We start from the raw sequence: 23,448 nt of genomic DNA on the forward strand, positions 1-23,448 counted from the left end.
GTTAAGTTCATACTTAGTAGCTAATATACAATTCAACTACTACAATTCTATATGAAAAACTGATTATAATAATATTTCGCGTTCAAACTTTTATACAATATTTTACAAACTTACAATACCGCTTATTTTACATAAAGCATGAAATATAGCACACAATAACTTTGATACAAGATAGTTGTGAAGATAATTCTAGCTAGTACACAAGTCGTTCAGCAAAGGCAATAAAGACACGTAATTCATACGTCCAGAAACAAGTCATGCATTCTGGTTTTACTAGGACTACTTCCCATCCTTGGTCTTGTGGAACATAACCGTTATGACCGTTGATAAGACAGCGTGTTGTAACATCGTCAAAGGGACGAGGGTTACATAATGACCAACAGTCTCATAATAACCTAAAAACCTCATTTCTTACCCCAATTACCGACTCCGTCACTTGAGGGAACGTTTTGTTTAATAGTTGTAGCCCGATGTTCTTTTTCTCACTTTGGTGAGAAGCGAACATTACTAACCCGTAAGCATAGCATGCTTCTTTATGTTGCATGTTAGCCGCTTTTTCTAAATCATGAAGTCCTATATTCGGATACATTGAGTCAAAATAATTTCTTAACCCGTTGCGTAAAATAGCATTTGGGTTCCCCGCAATATATGCGTCAAAGTAAACACATCGTAACTTATGGGTTTCCCAATGTGATATCCCCCATCTTTCAAACGAAAGTCTCTTATAAACCAAGACATTCTTGGAACGTTCTTTGAATGTCTTACAAACTGATTTCGCCGTAAATAGTTGTGCCAAAGAATTCTGACTGACTCTAGACAAGATTTCATCAATCATGTCTCCGGGTAGGTCTCTTAAAATATTGGGTTGTCTATCCATTTTGTGTTTTTATACTGTAAAATAGACAAGAGTTAGATTCATAAAAAAAAATACTTATTAATACAAGCAATTTTTACATATATCATAAAGCATAAGCACACTATATTACATATATTACACCACACGAATACAACTATCTTATTCCGACTCGCTCGTTTCTTCTTCTTCGGTTTTGGTTCGTTTTGCCAAGTTTCTAGGGATATATGATGTTCCCCTAATACGAGCTGTCGTTTTCCACAACGGTTTAGAAAAAACCTGGTGGTTTAGAGGTTCCCGGGTCATTGTTACAACTTAAGGGCTTCGGGGGTTGACGATACATATAAAGTTCATCGGGGTTGAAATTAGATTTCTCTATTTTTATGCCCTTTCCCTTATTATTTTCTTTTGCCTTTTTAAATTCAGGTGGGGTAATTTCTATAACATCATCGAAATTCTCGTCGGAATCCGATTCATCGGAGAATTGGTAATCCTCCCAATATTTTGCTTCCTTGGCGGAAACACCATTGACCATAATTAACCTTGGTCGGTTGGTTGAGGATTTTCTTTTACTTAACCGTTTTATTATTTCCCCCACAGGTTCTATTTCCTCCTCCGGTTCCTCCTCTTCCGGTTCTGATTCTTCTTCCGGTTCTGATTCTTCTTTCGGTTCTTCTTCGGGAACTTGTGAATCAGTCCAATATATATTCGACTCTTCGTTATTATTAGGTGAGTCAATGGGATTTGTGCTAGAGGTAGAAATCTATCACACAATATCAAACATGTTAAGAGATTAATATATCACATAATATATACATGTTATTAATATATAGTTTCCAACAAAATTTGTTAAGCAATCAGTTTTCAAGTAAACACGGTCGAAGTCCAGACTCACTAATGCATCATAACAAACTCGATAAGACACACTAATGCAAAATTCTGGTTCTCTAAGACCAACGCTCGGATACCAACTGAAATGTCCCGTTCTTATTGATTAAAAACGTTCCATATTAATTGATTTCGTTGCGAGGTTTTGACCTCTATATGAGACGTTTTTCAAAGACTGCATTCATTTTAAAACAAACCATAACCTTTATTTCATCAATAAAGGTTTAAAAAAGCTTTACGTAGATTATCAAATAATGATAATCTAAAATATCCTGTTTACACAATATCATACAAGCATGGACTCCAAATCTCGTCCTTAAAATTAGTAGTCTGACATGGGAGCAAGATTTAATTTTTGACTTTGCGTATGGTTTAATGTGGTCGCAAGGTTTATCCTGCGACCTTGCGTATGCGTCTAAGTATTGTTTTGCGTACGCAAAGTGTGTATTGCGTCTTTGAGTATTTTCTACCAAAACCAAAATATAGATTATCACCTCCAAAATATATATAGTTTAAGTTGTGATCAATACTGAGATACGTATACACTGGGTCGTGGATTGATTCAAGATAATATTTATCGATTTATTTTTGTACATCTAACTGTGGACAACTAGTTGTAGGTTACTAACGAGGACATCTGACTTAATAAACTTAAAACATCAAAATATATTAAAAGTGTTGTAAATATATTTTGAACATACTTTGATATATATGTATATATTGTTATAGGTTCGTGAATCAACCAGTGGCCAAGTCTTACTTCCCGACGAAGTAAAAATCTGTGAAAGTGAGTTATAGTCCCACTTTTAAAATCTAATATTCTTGGGATGAGAATACATGCAGGTTTTATAAATGATTTACAAAATAGACACAAGTACGTGAAACTACATTCTATGGTTGAATTATCGAAATCGAATATGCCCCTTTTTATTAAGTCTGGTAATCTAAGAATTAGGGAACAGACACCCTAATTGACGCGAATCCTAAAGATAGATCTATTGGGCCTAACAAACCCCATCCAAAGTACCGGATGCTTTAGTACTTCAAAATTTATATCATATCCAAAGGGTGTCCCGGAATGATGGGGATATTCTTATATATGCATCTTGTTAATGTCGGTTACCAGGTGTTCAACATATGAATGATTTTTATCTCTATGTATGGGATGTGTATTGAAATATGAAATCTTGTGGTCTATTATTATGATTTGATATATATAGGTTAAACCTATAACTCACCAACATTTTTGTTGGTGAGTTATAGGTTTAACCTATATATATCAAATCATAATAATATACCACAAGATTTCATATTTCAATACACATCCCATACATAGAGATAAAAATCATTCATATGGTGAACACCTGGTAACCGACATTCACCTAAGAGCGAAGAAGAGCATGAGCAACACCTCCGACTAGTACTTGAACTCTTGAGACAAGAGCAACTTTACGCCAAATTCTCCAAGTGTGAATTTTGGTTGAAGGAAGTTCAATTTCTGGGTCATGTTGTGAGCGACCAGGGTATCAAAGTAGATCCCACCAAGATTGAAGCCATCAGCAGGTGGGAGACCCCCACTACTCCAACTCACATTCGCCAATTCCTAGGTCTCGCCGGTTATTACCGAAGATTGGTATTCGGGGATGGGTTTAAGAAGAATTGGTTAACTTCTACTCAGCTATGGAACACAATTGACAATGATTTGGGTACAAATCGAGTTTCGAAACAGAAACCAGTGGAGCAAGTAATAAATCAAAAGGTAAAAATAAAAACTTGAAATATATATTAATAATGTGTTTGTTAAATGTATGCATCTATTTGTTATTGGATTCAAATATGTTACAACAAAATAAGTTTCTTGAATGCAGTTTTTACACAATATCATACAAGCATGGACTCCAAATCTCGTCCTTATTAAGTATGCGACAGCGGAAGCTCTTAATAATCACCTGAGAATAAACATGCTTAAAACGTCAACAAAAATGTTGGTGAGTTATAGGTTTAACCTATATATATCAAATCATAATAATAGACCACAAGATTTCATATTTCAATACACATCCCATACATAGAGATAAAAATCATTCATATGGTGAACACCTGGTAACCGACATTAACAAGATGCATATATAAGAATATCCCCATCATTCCGGGACACCCTTCGGATATGATATAAATTTCAAAGTACTAAAGCATCCGGTACTTTGGATGGGGTTTGTTAGGCCCAATAGATCTATCTTTAGGATTCGCATCAATTAGGGTGTCTGTTCCCAAATTCTTAGATTACCAGACTTAATAAAAAGGGGCATATTCGATTTCGATAATTCAACCATAGAATGTAGTTTCACGTACTTGTGTCTATTTTGTAAATCATTTATAAAACCTGCATGTATTCTCATCTCAAAAATATTAGATTTTAAAAGTGGGACTATAACTCACTTTCACAGATTTTTACTTCGTCGGGAAGTAAGACTTGGCCACTGGTTGATTCACGAACCTATAACAATATATACATATATATCAAAGTATGTTCAAAATATATTTACAACACTTTTAATATATTTTGATGTTTTAAGTTTATTAAGTCAGATGTCCTCGTTAGTAACCTACAACTAGTTGTCCACAGTTAGATGTACAGAAATAAATCGATAAATATTATCTTGAATCAATCCACGACCCGGTGTATACATATCTCCGTATTGATCACAACTCAAACTATATATATTTTGGAATCAACCTCAACCCTGTATAGCTAACTCCAACATTCACATATAGAGTGTCTATGGTTGTTCCGAAATATATATAGATGTGTCGACATGATAGGTCGAAACATTGTATAAGTGTCTATGGTATCTCAAGATTACATAATATACAATACAAGTTGATTAAGTTATGGTTGGAATAGATTTGTTACCAATTTTCACGTAGCTAAAATGAGAAAAATTATCCAATCTAGTTTTACCCATAACTTCTTCATTTTAAATCCGTTTTAAGTGAATCAAATTGCTATGGTTTCATATTGAACTCTATTTTATGAATCTAAACAGAAAATTATAGGTTTATAGTCGGAAAAATAAGTTACAAGTCATTTTTGTAAAGGTAGTCATTTCAGTCGAAAGAACGACGTCTAGATGACCAGTTTAGAAAACATACTTCCACTTTGAGTTTAACCTAATTTTTGGATATAGTTTCATGTTCATAATAAAAATCATTTTCTCAGAATAACAACTTTTAAATCAAAGTTTATCATAGTTTTTAATTAACTAACCCAAAACAGCCCGCGATGTTACTACGACGGCGTAAATCCGGTTTTACGGAGTTTTTCGTGTCTCCAGGTTTTAAATCATTAAGTTAGCATATCATATAGATATAGAACATGTGTTTAGTTGATTTTAAAAGTCAGGTTAGAAGGATTAACTTTTGTTTGCGAACAAGTTTAGAATTAACTAAACTATGTTCTAGTGATTACAAGTTTAAACCTTCGAATAAGATAGCTTTATATGTATGAATCGAATGATGTTATGAACATCATTACTGCCTTAAGTTCCTTGGATAAACCTACTGGAAAAGAGAAAAATGGATCTAGCTTCAACGGATCCTTGGATGGCTCGAAGTTCTTGAAGCAGAATCATGACACGAAAACAAGTTCAAGTAAGATCATCACTTGAAATAAGATTGTTATAGTTATAGAAATTTAACCAAAGTTTGAATATGATTATTACCTGGTAGTAGAATGATAACCTACTGTAAGAAACAAAGATTTCTTGAGGTTGGATGATCATCTTACAAGATTGGAAGTGAGCTAGCAAACTTGAAAGTATTCTTGATTTTATGTAACTAGAACTTGTAGAATATATGAAGAACACTTAGAACTTGAAGATAGAACTTGAGAGAGATCAATTAGATGAAGAAAATTGAAGAATGAAAGTGTTTGTAGTTGTTTTTGGTCGTTGGTATATGGATTAGATATAAAGGATATGTAATTTTGTTTTCATGTAAATAAGTCATGAATGATTACTCATATTTTTGTAATTTTATGAGATATTTCATGCTAGTTTCCAAATGATGGTTCCCACATGTGTTAGGTGACTCACATGGGCTGCTAAGAGCTGATCATTGGAGTGTATATACCAATAGTACATACATCTAAAAGCTGTGTATTGTACGAGTACGAATACGGGTGCATACAAGTAGAATTGTTGATGAAACTGAACGAGGATGTAATTGTAAGCATTTTTGTTAAGTAGAAGTATTTTGATAAGTGTATTGAAGTATTTCAAAAGTGTATAAATACATATTAAAACACTACATGTATATACATTTTAACTGAGTCGTTAAGTCATCGTTAGTCGTTACATGTAAGTGTTGTTTTGAAACCTTTAGGTTAACGATCTTGTTAAATGTTGTTAACCCAATGTTTATAATATCAAATGAGATTTTAAATTATTATATTATCATGATATTATCATGTATGAATATCTCTTAATATGATATATATACATTAAATGTCTTTACAACGATAATCGTTACATATATGTCTCGTTTAAAAATCATTAAGTTAGTAGTCTTGTTTTTACATATGTAGTTCATTGTTAATATACTTAATGATATGTTTACTTATCATAGTATCATGTTCACTATATATATATCCATATATATGTCATCATATAGTTTTTACAAGTTTTAACGTTCGTGAATCACCGGTCAACTTGGGTGGTCAATTGTCTATATGAAACATATTTCAATTAATCAAGTCTTAACAAGTTTGATTGCTTAACATGTTGGAAACATTTAATCATGTAAATTTCAATCTCAATTAATATATATAAACATGAAAAAGTTCGGGTCACTACAATAACCCACTTGCTTGGTGAGTTAATAAGTATATGATATTATATAGATGATGATGCAAGATTAATGTCGACGGTACCTGCTTTCTGTTTCAAATTCTTTAACCTGGGCCGTGATTTTGTAATACTATATGTTGGGCCGAATGATTGTTTTTCTATTGAGCCGTGCACTTGAGTTTTAAATGGGCCGAACAATAAACAAGTTATGTGTTACAGAACTGCAATGATTGCTGCTGCAACAATTGTTTTCAGCTGTCGTGTTTCGATCCTGTTGAATAAATCACGATGATTAAGGTGATGATTTTGTTGCCTCTGGTCGAATTAAAATTTAAGAAGAAGAAAGGAACAGGAGAATAAAGGTTAAAAGAAAATTAAGTATAAGTCCAATCAGAAAAACAAAGACAGTGGGATGGCATTGAGCGTTTATGTTTAACAAGTGGGTTCAATCCCCGGTCGTGGCAAATTGTTTTTAATTAACAACATATTTTTTTTTGGGCCGTGAGTCTATAAACCTTGGGCCAAGGACTAAGTTTCCAGTTGGGTCATGACCTCCTCTTTGTTTGGGCCGAAGTTCATGTACAGTTGGGCCGTAGGATATAGATTAAATATAAACGGGTGCGTATAAAATAATAAAAACTGAAATGGATGAGGAGGTTTAAGTGCTTAAGGCTTAACAAGAGGTTGCGGGTTCGAGTCTCATTTGGAGCATTTCATTTTTACTTGAAGCTTTTAAGGGTATACACAAGTTTCTTTTATTTTATTATTATTATTATTATTAATTATTATGATTATTATTGTTATGATTATGATTATTATTATTATTAGTTATTAATGTATTAATTATGATATTACAATTAAATTTAAAACTTTAATATTATTATCACGAATGTGTTTGTTATTATTATTATTATTATTAGTAACTTAAGAAAATAAAAATGATTATGATTATTAAAAGAAATATAAAAGCATTATGGTTATATATCATGAAAATTATTATGATAAAATTTAATATAACAATTTTGATCATAAACTTAATGATATTATGAGTATTACTATAAATTTATGAATATTGTAATTATTATCATTATTATCATTTATATTATTACTAGTATCATTATATTTAAAATTTTCATTTTACTATATTATTATTATTATTACCATTTTTACTACTAGTATCATTATTATTATTATTACGATTATTATTATAATTATCACTACTATCAATATTGTTATTGCTAATATTATCATTATAATCAAGTACAACTCTTATTTACCATTATTAATTATTTTACTAACTAAATATTATGCATATAAAAATATTTATAAGTAATATTACATATGAATATATATTAACCATAATAACAAATTTTCATACAAATATCCATATATAAAAAATTAGGTAATTTTAATATAAAACTAATCAAATATATAATAAATTAATTATATAAATATTAATCATTTTAATTATACGCAAAAATTAAATATATAATATATAGAATAAGTTATAATATATGAGTTGTTCACATACAATTATATATGTTAATATATATATATAAATGATATAGGTTCGTGAATCCGAGGCCAACCCTATACTTGTTCAATGTCGTTCTATGTATTTTTACTACAAAATACAGTATGGTGAGTTTCATTTGCCTTTTTTACCCTTTATATTTTTGGGCTGAGAATACATGCGCAATTTTTATAAATTTTTTACGAAATAGACACAAGTAATTGAAACTACATTATATGGTTGAATTATCGAAATCGAATATGCCATTTTTATTTAGTCTGGTAATCTAAGAATTAGGGAATAGACACCCTAATTGACGCGAACTCTAAAGATAGATCTATCGGGCCTAACAAGCCCCATCCAAAGTACCGGATGCTTTAGTACTTCGAAATTTATATCATGTCCGAAGGAGGATCCCGGAATGATGGGGATATTCTTATTATGTATATTGTGAATGTCGGTTACCAGGTGTTCAATCCATATGAATGATTATTTTTTTGTCTCTATGCATGGGACGTATGTTTATGAGAATTGAAAATCTTGTGGTCTATAAAAATGATGGAAATGAATATTTATGTTAAACTAATGAACTCACCAACCTTTTGGTTGACACTTTAAAGCATGTTTATTTTCAGGTACGAAAGAAATCTTTCGTTGTGCATTTGCTCATCTTTGAAATATTACTTGGAGTCATTCATGACATATTTCAAAAGACGTTGCATTCGAGTCGTTGAGTTCATCAAGATTATTATTAAGTCAATTATAGTTGGATATATTATGAAATGGTATGCCTGCCGTCAACTTTCGATGTAATGAAATATTGTCTTTTCAAAAACGAATGCAATGTTTGTAAAATGTATCATATAGAGGTCAAGTACCTCGCGATGTAGTGAATCGTTTATAATCGATATGGACTTCGTCCGGATGGATTAGGACGGGTCGCTTCAGGTTTGACATCCCCACTCGGGCTAGTCGCACTAGCATTTAACGAGTATTTAATACTTCGTCTGTTTTAACGCACTCGCCAAGTGTACTTTTAGGGGGTGATATATGATATTTGTTTGTTAAGTTAGTTACCGAGTGCCCACGGATAAGCATATACTTTATCATACTGATTTGAAATACTGATTTGAAAGTCTGAAATCTCGTGGTCTACATTACTTTGATGCGCACAATAAAATTATAGCTCACCAATATTCGTGTTGACTTTCTAAAGCATGTTATTTCTCAGGTACTTAGACAAAATTGCTTCCTCTATAATATGTGACAACCCGGAAATTTCTGAACAAATTTAAAATTGATCTTTATATGTTTCCGACACGATGAGCAAAGTCTGTAACGTTGAAATCTCAAAAAAACAAAAAAAACTTTGAACAGTGTTCATGTATTCATTTAACCTCGACCAAATCCCGACGATTCACGAACCATTAAATGAACATATATGATTATATATGTATATGTGTATATATTATAACTTGAAAACGTTAACAAAGTATTAGGTATAATACTTTACATGAACGTATTTAGTTCAATATGTTTATCGATGGATTAGAAGATAAGATCAAATGATTGATTTATCAGATACATTGTATGATTACGAGTCTCTGTTGAGAGGTCCACTTTGATTTAGAAAACCTTTCCTTTTTAACGGTATTCGGAATAAATGGTAAAGTGATTTACAAGTGAGAACAAAGTGTCACTTAATGAGAGCTAGGCAAAAGTTAATGGAGATTCTTGTTTACATGCTTTACTATATTTCACTCGAGACTTTTGTTAATATAACAATTTAGCTTTCATATTATTTAACGTGAAAGTGAAATTAGGGAATATAGATAACTTAGAAAATAAATATCGACGTTTTACCTTGAAATGATTTCGTACGTTCATTTAACGTTTGGACTTTATCTCACGCCTCATCAATATTTAGTGATATAAAAACTTGAAACCTATTATATATATAAATTTTACTTTTCAAACACGATATAATGCTTTCCATTATTTTAATTTTCTTTAACAAAAAAAATAAAATATATATTAGTTTTGGAAAACAAAAGTTATTATATTTATTTGATTTAGTACTAAATGTTCTCAATTTGGAAAGAACTTTATTATCAAAAAATTTTATAAGATACTTTGATTTGTGAATGTTGAAGAACTTAATTAAAGCTTTATATTATAAATTACAAATATATATATATATATATATTATGTTTCAAAAACGCAACCGTAAAGTGATATAATATTTTCTATCATTTAAATAATTATAAATGAGTTACTTTTTAAAAAAACTAAATATTATATTATAAATATTTTAAACTTATATTTTGAGATAAAAATATATATATGTGTACTTTACAATGTAACGAGATATAATAAAACGTAGTCATAAAATGTTTTGTTTTAAAATAATATATTTTGGTGAACAACGAGTCATTGATTTAAAGAAGCAAATGACCAAAATACTCAAAAGTATACGTTACATTTCAATTAGTATAATTGTTGGTGAAATAAGTCTAATTATTGATAAAGGTACACATCACGAAACATAAAGTAAAAGTTTTCTAAGCGTACGAAAGGACGTTCGAAAAACTGAAACTGGCACGTAAGTCGAGCGTCAACGTACTATTCATCGGTGCAAAAATTACAAATCAATTAGGCACGAGAATATAATATAATATTTAATTAATTCTAAAGATTAAATATATTATATATTAAATAAATAAATAAATAAATAAATAAATAAATAATATATATATATATATATATATATATATATATATATATATATATATATATATATATATATATATATATATATATGCATAATGAAAGTATGAAAGTGTTGGTGAGACTTCAATGCGATTGTGAGCTGGATTCCTTTTAGTGTCGCAATTGTGGAGGTGACGATGAGAAGAATTGGGTTATAAAAGCTCGAATTAATCTGCTCGTTGAATTCATTTTGCATTCTTCTATATATGCTTCGTATATTACTTAAGTTAATTAATATTATTAATATTATTAAGAATAATATTATTATTAATCTTAACGTTATTATTATTAATATTATACATAAAATATTACGACGAAGTGCTATTAGAGTGATTTCAAAATGGTTTTTCGAGCGGGATAGAGCTAAAGAAATTATGGATTATAGCTATGGAGGTTATGGGTAATGTTCAGGGGTATGCTCGCAAGGTCAAACTAGTGTTTATCATCTCCGTTGCGTCTACGTACGTGAGCACTCATAACTTAACTTTTATATATTAATAGTGTATCCCTGACTAGTGCTCGAGTATTTAGGATTATGCATGCTTGTACGTTTAATTTTATCATTAGATAGTTTAGGTTGAATCCCGAATTAGATACATATGCTATTGAGATAGGGTATATGATAAGCATGTCGTTGGAAAGCTAGCGAAAAATTAAGAACTTTTCATTTAGATATCGAATAGTTTCGATAAACGGATTAGAAGTTATAGTCAATTGAAATTTTGTATTATTATTAAAAATGATTATTATTATCATCGTTATTATCGTCGTTATAGTTTTATCTAATTATTATTATTATTATTATTATTATTATTATTATTGTTATTATTATTATTATTATTATTATTATTATTATTATTATTATTATTATTATTATTATTATTATTATTATCATCATCAATAAAAGGTATTATCATTAAAATTTGTTATTTTTATTATTATTACTATCGTTATTATCAAAGTTATAATTAGTATTATTATTATTATTATTATCATTAAAATAGTTATTAGTATTATCATTAATATTATCATAATATTTATTATTATTAGTATTATTATAATTAAAACTAATATTAGTAACACTTAATTATTATGATTACTATTATTATCATTAATATGAACGCGATATAAAAGATGATTAAAAGATATTAAATGAATCGATTAGGAAATAATGAGTATGGTATCGTGATGAAATTTAAAATATCATAAGATATTGATTTAGATAAAATTATCGTTTTTCATTATTTTTATCACTACTATTATTAAAAGTATTATTTAATATTAAAAACTATTTTTTACAAAAATTATTATTTTTAATAGGAATATCATTGTTGATATAAAATTTCATTATTATTATTAATAAGAATTATCATTTTATCATAATACCATTTTTCGTAAATATAAATATTGTTATTATTTTTTGTAGAATAATAATAATTATTATTACAAAATAATACAATTTTTACTTACTATTATTATTATCGATATTATTTTATCAAATAAATATGTGATACAAAGATATTTTTCTACGTGTAAAATAATTACGTTAATAATACCTATCATATTATTTTTATGATATTAAATGAACTTTATAAATTTTATTACTTAAGTTATATATATAAAAGTATATTTTTTTATTATATAAATTTAATATAAAATTTTATTTATTAATAAATGAATTATATTATTTACTCTATTAAATCTGTTAAAAATATTTAAAAATAAAAAATGACTATATTTAAACTATATAATAATCATGTATATATTTTGGAAATCATTTTGAGTCAAATTGACTTTTATTGACTTTTGCATAGTAGTCTCGAGCATTAAGATTGTAGTACACTATGACCTGACCTAAATTGTTAGACAGATATTGACCAACACATGAATATATATAGTTAATATAGGTTCGTGAATCCGAGGCCAACCTTGCACTTGTTTAATGACGTCATATGTATTTTTACTAGGAAATACAGTATTGTAAGTTTCATTTGCTCTCTTTTTAAATGCTTTTGCAATATATATTTTTGGGACTGAGAATACATGCGCTGCTTTTATAAATGGTTTACGAAATAGACACAAGTAATCGAAACTACATTCTATGGTTGGATTATCAAATCGAATATGCCCCTTTTTAGCTTGGTAGCCTAAGAATTGGTGTTTTTGATAATTGCCACCAATTGACGCGAATCCTAAAGATAGATCTATCGGGTCCAACGAGCCCCATCCGGGTTACGGATGCTTTAGTACTTCGATTTATCATATCCGATGTGAGTCCCGGAATGATGGGGATATTCTATATGCATCTTGTTAAGGTCGGTTACCAGGTGTTCACCATATGAATGAATTTTAATTCGCGGGTTACGCGTGACAATATATGAAGTCTTGTGGTCTATTAAAATGATGAAAATGAATGATTATGATAAACTAATGAACTCACCAACCTTTTGGTTGACACTTGAAAGCATGTTTATTCTCAGGTTTGAAAGAAATCTTACGCTGTGCATATGTTCATTTTAGAGATTTTACTTGGAGTCATTCATGGCATATTTCAAAATACGTTGCATTCAAGTCGTTGAGTTCAATAGAGATTATTATTAATTAAATGATGGATTAGGTCATTTATAGGTTGGATATTATGAAATGGTATACATACCTGTCAACTTTCGATGTAATGAAAGGTTGTCTTTTAAAAACGAATGCAAGGTTTGTAAAATGTATCATATAGAGGTCAAATACCTCGCGATATAATCATATGTTATTGTATTCGTCCTTATAGATTGGGACGATTCGCTTCATGTGGTATTAGAGCGGTGGTCTTAGCGAACCAGGTCTGCATTAGTGTGTCTAAATGATAGTCGTTAGGATGCATTAGTGAGTCTGGATTTCGACCGTGTCTGCATGTCAAAAGTTTTACTTATCATTTTTGTCAGAAATTATCTGCTTATCATTCTTAGTCTAGACACATCTTATTGCATTGATTGCTTGAACAGTGTATAGACAAAAATTCATATCTTAGCGTATCTGTTACTGTAAACTTTTCTTGACACATTTCCTTAATTCCCTCCGTAATCTACGGGATCTTCTATACAATGTATAGGTATTCTATATAATTAGAATATCATCCGATATCCAAATATTATTTCATATCGAAAACCCTTTATCTAACCTTACAAGATGGAACTCGCAACTAGTTCAAATTCCTTAGATTCTGACAGCTATCCCGATATGGATTTTCACTCGAGCTCCGAAAATAGTGTAACCGGAACGGATCAACCAATCAGCCATCACTTATTCTGGATGAATTGGGGATGGGTTCGTAGTCTATTAAATCATTGGAGACAAGAAGAAAGCGATCCTTTCCACCCCCCACATTTCCCTCTTGGCGAAGAACCTGAAGCACTTACCGGCGAACCTATTCACGAAACCATTTTCTCTCTCATTTCCAGAGTATCTCGACACGATTATATACTATCTCATATTCTAGATCTTATTTATCCGCTCGTCCGAACCGACAATCACCCCGGTGTCATAGAAGAAGTCAACGAGCTTCGCTTTCGGGTAGTGGCTTTAGAGAATATGGTGCAAAGGTTACAAGCACTAGAGCAGCACCGACAACAACAGTACCATTACCACCATCCACAACAACATTCACATTCCATACTTCAACATCACAAACTGCACCACGAACATCAATGCCATAGACACCAGAGAGTACCAACAACAATAACTGATGAAGTATTAATTCTTAACTTCATTGGAGAAACATTCTGCGATGATTATGTAGTCTCTAAAGTTTTAGAGATTATCTATTCTAGCCCTAACCATAAATCAGATGAGTGAACCAAAATGATAGAAGGAAGAGTAGAAACCCTGACAAGAATGGTGTGTGATTTACAAGCTAGACTTGTTTTACCAACAGCAACAATAGTACCGTTAGCATCACCAGCACAGTCAGTGCCGTCAACATCGTTAGAATCAGCAGCACCTCTTGTGACGACCCGGCAATTTCCGACCAGATTTAAACTTAATCTTTGTATGATTTCGACACGATAAGCAAAGTCTGTAAAGTTGAGTCTCAAAAAGTTTGAACTATTTTCATATATTCATGTGACCTTCGACTGTCCCCGATGATTCACGAACCATTGCTTGTAAATATGTGGATATATATAAATATGTTTATATATAAATATATGTATAATATATATAATAACATGAACATTAATAAACTATTATATAACATTTATTGTTATAAATAAATATGTACAATAAAATACATTGTAATAAAAACTATTATTTTATATGTATATTTCGTGTATATATATATTGTTATATTTAATTTAATTATTTAATATATATTTATTTGCGTAGTAAATTTTGTTATTTACAACTGTTTATATATATACATAGTGTATATTAAATATAATTAATTTTGAGCTTAAATGGTAAATGTCTGTAACTTTCGGTTGACGTTTAATTATTTTTAAAATAGGTCTAATATATATATATGAAGTTTTAAAATAAAAGTTGTTCCAAAATTTGATTAAAAAGGTAATAGTTTTGATAAATATTTTTTTTAGCTTTTCAATCTAAGTTTTTGTACTCCGTACATATAAATTGGAACAGAAAATAAATAATTAATTAACCTTTTTTATCAGGTTTCAAACAGTTAATGATCAGAATAAATAAATGGACTTAATTTAAAATTTGGGGATTTTTAGGAACACTCTAATATATTAACTGTTTAGCAATGGACACGATATATATTCGAGTTAAAACTGTCGGTACAAGAGTTTAAAAACGTCGATGGCTTCACTGTAGGAACTTTGATATTTTCGTTTATTACTGTTTGTGTTATTTAGTTCATGGTACTATATCAATATATACATAGATATAGATTTAGAGAATCACACACACAAACATACACTACCACAACCGCTTCTTCTCCTTCTTTCTCCTTGATTCATCTTCGTCCACCTCACAACCAAAGGCACCCTCATCCACGACCTTGAACCACCGTGATCACCAACACAAACCCATCGAACCACCATCACCGTGATTATCTTTATCTTGTTTTTGTTTTGTTTCGGTTGTCGAGCAATATAAACGACCACCATCCTATGATCACCACGCCACCACTCCACCCTACAAACCTCCATGAAATCACCACTTTCATCACCTATACACCACCACCTTGATAATCATCGACTCATTTTTTTTTTTGCTATTCGTTCCTAGTTCTATTTGAGCAAGATTAAGAAACAATTAAACCCAAACTCACATTCCTTCCTTCCTGCTATCCGATCAACGCAACACGATTACTATTTTTTGTTTCTATCTATTTGATATTTCTGTTTCTAATCGAATCACTTTTGAAGTACAACCACCACTACCATTGAATCACCACCATAACCATGAACACCCTACAACCCGCTACCCAAAACACCCATTGAAACCACCCACATGACCATCCATCGATACCCACTTGTTGCTACTGTTTTCTTGTCTCCTTTCTATCAAATTATTTCGTTCCTACAAGCAAACACCAACCTCACTATTACAACTACTTGTCAAGTTATATTTTAAGGAAACCCATTTGCCTTTCTGTCCAGCTGTACGGCCAACAACAATCACGAACAACCTGCAACTTTTTCGTTGTACCTGTTTTCTGTTAATATTCGAACACCAAAACACTCTTAAACAACCCACAAAACATGCGGTTCATTGCTGCGATAATCTATCTGTTTTATTAATTCAGTCCGTAACCACAAACCACCAACATAACCTCCTGCTGTTTGACTGCTTACTGCAGCTACTGGAAGTGTGTTTTGTTGCTCATCATCAACAAAATCCTCCTATGTTTTGCTATATAAATCGGAGGTTTTGATACAACAGCTATATATATATTTTTTTATGTTTATGTTCTAGTTCAACCCTGCTATTACCACTTCCATTTCAGTTTCAGCGAACCAATCACAAACATTTCTTTGGTACTATTTTTGAATGATATATTTATCCCTTTTGTGGCCGACAATCACTAGCCCACAATCAAGTATCGTGTATAAAGTAAAACATGTGGTTGGATGTTTGAATTCATTTAACCAAATATATATAACTTAGGTCGAGACATGTTAATATCTGTGGGATGTGATTGGTTTTAGTGGGTCACTACCTAAACCAATTTCCTTTTTTAAGCACGTGATTTAGCTTATTGACGAGATACGTTGATGTTGATAATGATAGGCATGATGATCACGGTTTTGATTATATTAATTATTATGATGATGATTCTGTTACATGATGGTGATCGAGATGTTGGTGATGATATATGATGATGATGGTGATGATAGATGAAGAGATTTGATGATGATTTTATGAAGGAAATAAACCGTTATGTATAAGTTAAATAAGTTGAAAAATGAGTTAATGTTGAAAAACATAAATGGTCGAATGGTTTAGCAGCGGGTGTGTTGAGCGAGAGGACTCTGGTTCGAGTCTCGTCTGGGGAAATTCTTTTTAGAAAAACATTTTTGAAAGGGTATATACTTTTACCTTCATTTTTTTTTCATTATCATTATTATTATTACTATTATTATTATTACTATTATTATTGTTATTATTATTAATTATTATTACTAGTACTTAAGATTATAGTTATTATTATTATTATTATTAATATTACTAATAGGTATTAGTTATCATTTATCCTTATTATTATTATGACTATAGTTATAATTAAGAATGTCGTTATTATTATTATTATTATTATTATTATCATTTATATTTAACTATTAATTATTATTTAACTACTATGATTAACATTATTATCATTTTGTTATTAAGTAACGTCATTAGGTATTATTAGTGTTATTATTAAGTATTATTAATATAAATATAAGTTATTATGATTAGGATTATTATTAGTATTGTTATTATTAAAAATTAATATAATTATTACTAAAAGTACCAATAATATTAATCTATTATTATTTTTATAAAAACTATTATTAATACTATCATTATCATTATTAGTAGTATTATAATTATTATTAATATCATTTTACTTATCACAATATTATTATAACTATTATTTTGCAAACAATAATTAACAGATTATTTATATAAAAATATAATTAATAACCATAACTTAAATATATAAATACTTTTATATAATGAAGTAAATAAGTTATTGATATAAAAATTACATCGCTAATAATAATATACAAATGTGTTCGATAACGATTATACGTTTTAATATATATATATATATATATATATATATATATATATATATATATATATACAAATGATATAGGTTCATGAATCCAAGGCAAACCCTGCATTGTTCAATGTCATCATATGTATTTTTACTACAAAATACAGTATTGTGAGTTTCATTTGCCTTTTTACCCTTTATATTTTTGGGCTGAGAATACATGCAAAATTTTTATAAATGTTTTACGAAATAGACACAAATAATCGAAACTACATTATATGGTTGAATGATCGAAGCCGAATATGCCCCTTTTGCTTGGTAGCCTAAGAATTAGAGAACATCACTAATTTGGAGAATTAGTGCACCCTAATTGACGCGAATCCTAAAGATAGATCTATTGGGCTCAACAAACCCCATCCGTTGTAGCGGATGCTTTAGTACTTTGAGTTTTTATATCATGTTCGATGGATGTCCCGAAATGATGGGAATATTCTTATATGCATCTTGTTAATGCCCGTTACCAGATGTTCAATCCATATGAATGATTTTTGTCTCTATGTATGGGACGTATGTTTATGAGAAACGAAAATGAAAATCTTGTGGTCTATTAAAATGATGGAAATGATTATTTATGTTAAACTAATGAACTCACCAACCTTTTGGTTGACACTTTAAAGCATGTTTATTGTCAAGTATGAAAGAAATCTTCCGCTGTGCATTTGCTCATTCTAGAGATATTATTTGGAGTCATTCATGACATATTTCAAAAGACGTTGCATTCGAGTCATTGAGTTCATCAAGATTATTATTAATTCAATTATAGATGGATATATTATGAAATGGTATTCATGCCGTCAACTTTCGATGTAATGAAAGTTTATCTTTTAAAAACGAATGCAATATTTGTAAAATGTATCATATAGAGGTCAAGTACATCGCGATATAACCAAATGTAATGTATTCGTCCAGATGGATTAGGACGGGTCGCTACATGTGGTATCAGAGCGGTGGTCGTAGTGAACCAGGTCTTGCATTAGTGTGTCTAACTGATAGTTGTTTAGATGCATTAGTGAGTCTGAACTTCGACCGTGTCTGCATGTCAAAAGTTTTGCTTATCATTTCTAGTCGGAAATCATCTTCTTATCATCCGTAGGAAATTACCTGCTTATCAATCTTAGGGAATCACTTGCTTATCATTCTTAGTCTAAACACATCATACTGCAAAGATTGCATGAATAGTGTATAGACAAAATTCATATCTTAGCGTATCTGCTAATTCATATCTTAGCGTATCTGCTAATTCATATCTTAGCGTATCTGTTACTGTAAGCTTTGCCTGATATATTCTGTAAATTTCTCCGTAATCTACGAAATCTTTTGCTCTATACATATATAGATATTCTATGTAATTAGAATACCACCTGATAGCTAGAAAATCATTTCATATCAAAAAATACTTTACTCAATCGTACGAAATAGAACTCGTCACTAGTTCAAGTTCTTCGGAGCCCGACAACTATTCCGACATGGATATTTACTTAAGCTCCGGAAGCAGCGTCACTAGAATGAATCAGTCAATCAGCCATTCCCAATTCATCTGATGGGTTCGTAGTCAACTTAACCGATGGAGACGAGAAGAAGGTGATCCTTTCCATCTACCACATTCCCCTCTCGATGAAGAACCTGAAACACTTACCGGTGAAATTGTTCGAAACACCAATTTCTCTCTCAGAGTATCTCACCACAACTATATCATAACTCATATTCTAAACCTTATTCATCCGGTCGTTCTGACCGACAATCATCCCGGAATAATAGAAAAAGTCAACGAACTTCGCGCTCGTGTAATCAATTTGGAGAATATGGTGCAAAATTTACCAGCTTCAGCAACATCATCGGCACCAACAGTACCACCAACAACCTAAGTTTCAACACCACATGCCTCAACATCTCATTCTGTACCTCGAGTATAATTATCGTTCTACGAATCGTTCTACGAATCGTTCTACATCAATTATCTTCATTCTACGTGACGATTATATAATTTCTAATGTTTTAGAGATTATGTATTCTAGTTCTAACGATAAATCAAATGAGATTAATATCATATTAACTCATTAAATCCACGATTATATCTGAAGAAAATATATATGTACATATGTTTTCATAAAGATTGTAATCAAAAATTCTTTTGTACAAACTGTTAATGGTGAAAATATTTTAACGGGTAGGTAATACCCGAGGAATATTTAGATTTCACATTAATAAGTTACACTGTACATTCTTTCAAATCTGATTCAACAGTCATATACTATCCTACTTACATCTACAGATATACGTATCTGCTCACCGTAGAATAACCATTTTCATTCAATTTCATATTTAGATTTTGACCTATCAGAATACAACAAGTGGCATAATGAAGAAAACATTGGACGAAATAAAATTTGTTAGAAACAAACAAATTAACTATGAGAAATTTTGTTAAGAAACCACGCTAACAAAATCCTAGCTAACTGTTCCTAGCTAACTGTTAATTCCTTATTACATTTAATTATCGCAATTTATTTATCGCAATTTAATTATCGCAATTTATTTATCACAATTTAATTCTCGCAATTTTATTTATTGTCATTTAATTTCTGTTATTTATTTTACGCACTTTATTTATTGTCATTTAAATACTGTTATTTACGCATTTTAAATATCGGGACACGTATACAATGTTTTGACATATCATATCGAAGCATCTATATATATTATTTGGAATAACCATAGACACTCTATATACAGTAATGATCGAGTTAGCTATACAGGGTTGAGGTTGATTCTATAATAATATATATACTTTGAGTTGTGATCGAGTCTGAGACATGTACACGGTTCATGATACGTATTAAATAATTTGAGTATTATATATTAAACAATATATGAATTATTGAACTACAAATTGTGGACTCCTAACTATGGACTAATGACATTGGACAATTAAAATGAATTAAAATATTAATTATAACATATGAAACTAAACATTTCTTCAAGTTTGCCACTTGATTTCATCTTAAACCTCATTTGTATCTTGATGATTACAATCTGCATTCAAATCCTTCATAAATTCTTGAAAACACCTCAATCTAGAGGATGAACCAACCACAATTCATCTACGGAAGAAAAGATTGATGCATATAGTTATGCACATAAAAACACTCGGAACCTGAGTAAACGTTTAGCACGTATCAGTGCTAACTCCTTTGGCGTTGTTATTACCGAAAATAACTTTGAAATTCCTTTTCAAATTAGCCAATTTTGTCATAGCTCCAACAAGTCAACATCGACCTTTCATTCGGATTAGCCTTATTATAACTTTGATATATACGTTTGCCTTTAATCATCGTTACCAGAGAACCGTTTATATTCCACCACATTAGCAGTAAATTTACGAGCAACTTCATTGATCTTTGACTTTCCAAAAAATCATTATATTTATCGAAACCCCATCATACATTCATCCGCATCTTGTAACAAGAGTTGTCATACCAATTACCAGAAATCAGCAATCAATATTTTGAATCTCGTAGCATTTCTATATCAATAGCTATATGTATACATATATCATTTATCTCTTAGAATTATGATTTTTCCATTCTGAAACTCTGAAAAGCAACCAGTCTACGAATTAATACTCGGAATGTTGAAAAAGCTGAAGGAAATAACATAAACTGTAAACGACCTTGATCATCAGAAGTTTGATGATAAAGAATAGTATGTTGGCAAAGCTGAGAAAATTTGATACTGAATAATGGATTGAGCAAACTATGAAGGAGGCTGTGGACAAATCACAAAGACTAAATCTGCCATCAAAGAATCCAAATGATTCAATATCTGCTAAAGTCATTAACGAATACCTTGCTCCTGACTCTAAACTCTTACGGACAAATCTTCATCATCATCCATCTATATTAAAAATTCTGAGATATTATCGTATCTTTCAATATTAATATCCTCAATATTTCTGAAGATATCTTCATAAATATTCTCGTCCGATATTAATTATCTCTCCGCGCTATCTATGTTATATCATAAAAGGAAACTATTTTAGTTTCTATATTCTGTAAACCTTCAAATTTAAAATATGAATGTTATTGAAGTAGTGTTGGGAACTGAAGCATTGGTTAGTATAATATAATGACATTTGATCAACGTGATTATATTACAGTAAGTCATGCTGAGTTTCTAATGGAACGTGATGATTCACAGATCATAATGTCATCATGCACCATGTTACATAACTCTTTCATTCTATTTAACCTCTAAACATATCAGGAGAATATTTCCTTGATATTTATATCTTTTCGTGATTTTGGTAATTTAACAAATCAAGTCGTGCTAATATCTTTCTTTTCTGCATAAGTATATTATGACCATTTGAAACTTCATACGTACGAATTTTGGAACATTATTCACTTGACTTGAAGTCGAGAAAAGAAAACAAAAATACAGAACTCCAAAATATAAAGGAAACGAAGAGGGTGGATATATAGTGAAATATCAGACAAAGTAATCAAGATAAATTATCGCTTTTAATCACAAAGGATCCTAATTTCCTTAATTTATGAAGAATCGAATTTTATTACAAAGATTTTCAATTAATTCCTTAAATTCCGAAAATCAACTGTGACAACGTCACCGGTTAGTTAAACCTATCTTTACTCATTTCAATTTTTTTTGTGATAGCTTCATTCGTATTCTTCGAATAATCGGACTATTTTATCCATATTCCTCAACGGTGATAAAACTCAATTTATCAACTCATATTCGTCATGAAAACATTTTATTTGTTAGCCATGACGACCTCGATCAAATTTCGGTATGAAATTTCTTTAACGGGTAGGTACTATGACGACCCGGCAATTTCCGACCAGATTTAAACTTAATATTTGTATGATTTCGACACGATAAGCAAAGTCTGTAAAGTTAAGTCTCAAAAAGTTTGAACTATTTTCATCTATTCATGTGACCTTCGACTGTCCCCGATGATTCACGAACCATTGCTTGTAAATATGTGGATATATATAAATATGTGTATATATAAATATATGTATAATATATATAATAACATGAACATTAATAAACTAATATATAACATTTATTGTTATAAATAAATATGTACAATAAAATACATTGTAATAAAACTATTATTTTATATGTATATTTCTTGTATATATATATTGTTATATTTAATTTAATTATTTAATATATATTTATTTGCGTAGTAAAATTTATTATATACAACTGTTTATATATATACATAGTGTATATTAAATATAATTAATTTTGAGCTTAAATGGTAAATGTCTGTAAC

The sequence above is a fragment of the Rutidosis leptorrhynchoides genome, chromosome 4, assembly GCF_046630445.1.
Source record: "Rutidosis leptorrhynchoides isolate AG116_Rl617_1_P2 chromosome 4, CSIRO_AGI_Rlap_v1, whole genome shotgun sequence".
Lineage (NCBI taxonomy): Eukaryota > Viridiplantae > Streptophyta > Magnoliopsida > Asterales > Asteraceae > Rutidosis > Rutidosis leptorrhynchoides.